This window comes from Myotis brandtii, unplaced genomic scaffold (assembly GCF_000412655.1).
Source record: "Myotis brandtii unplaced genomic scaffold, ASM41265v1 scaffold134, whole genome shotgun sequence".
Lineage (NCBI taxonomy): Eukaryota > Metazoa > Chordata > Mammalia > Chiroptera > Vespertilionidae > Myotis > Myotis brandtii.
Window position 1 is genome coordinate 2687830 of NW_005354756.1, and position 1187 is coordinate 2689016.

General features: G+C 59.1%; 1 protein-coding gene across 1 annotated transcript in view; it reads left to right on the plus strand.

The window, feature by feature from the left end:
* The window catches only part of SCN5A (sodium channel, voltage gated, type V alpha subunit), an 87720-nt gene that overhangs the window by 75607 nt on the left and 10926 nt on the right, over window positions 1–1187 (plus strand).

Sequence of the window (1187 nt, forward strand, 5' to 3'; positions counted from 1 at the left end):
GCTGCCGGGAGTGGGCCCACTGAGGGGACATTGGGGCAGATTTGAAGGAAGTTGTCTGCAGAACATTCCAAGCACAGGTTGGAATGGCAGTGCCAAGGTCCTATGGTCAGTGTGTGCCTGGCTCACTTGAGCTACGGGGATGCCCGGCCGGCATGGCTCAGTGGTTGGACCAGGAGGTCACGGTTCAATTCCCGGTCAGGGCACATGCCTGGGTTGCGGGCTCAATCCCCAGTGTGGGGCGGGCAGGAGGCAGCCAATCAATGGTTCTCTCTCATCACTGATGTTTCTATCTCTCCTTCTCCCTTCCTCTCTGAAATCAATAAAAATATTTTTTTAAAAAAAAAGAGGAGCTACAGGGAGGCCAGAGCAACTGGAGCAGAGTCAGTGGGGAAGGGGGTGCGGGAGATGAGACCGGCTGCGCGGGCAGGAAGGGCGCCTTTGGAAGACGGGCTTTTATTCAGAGTGAAACGGGGAGACCTTGGAGGCTCTGACCTGACTCACGTTATAAAAAGATCACCCTGTGGGTGGGGGGAGGGAGCCCGAGTGGAAGCAGGGAGAAGCCTTGGAAGGCCGTGGCAGTCATCCAGGGGAGAGGTGGCGGTGGCCTGGCCACCATGGTGGCAGTGAAAGTGGTGAGACATAGCTGAACTTCTGATGCATTTTGAAGACAGAGCCAACAGGAAATCCTGATGGGTGGGAAGTGAGGTGTGAGACACGGAGAGGAGGCAGGGATGACGCCAAGGCTGTGGCCTGAGCAGCTGGAAGGATGGAGTTGCCATCATCCAAGTTGGGGGGGGACCATTTGGGGGGGCAGGTGGGGCAAGTACAGATGTCAGGGGTGGCCTGCTGGGAACGAGGCAGGCCAGCTGGCCCCGGGGCCCTGCCCTCGGGAGGCGGTCCCTGGAAGATGCCCCTCTGCCTCTCCAGGAACGCCCACCTGAAGCTGGGCATCCTCAGTGCTTCCAAGCCGGGGAGGAGGCTGTGGCAGTCTGGCCCTTGCCCGCGGCTCCTCACCACCCCCAGGCTGCCCTGAATGCCAAGGTGCTATTACTGGTGATTGCATGCGGGGTCAGGCAGGAGGCCATTTCTAAGCTGTGTTCCAGGCCAGCAGCGAAGTAAGAGGAACTGGATGCCCATGGAGCTTTAGAAGGATGAAGTCCACGGGAAGGAAATGCCGTGGTGGGGGC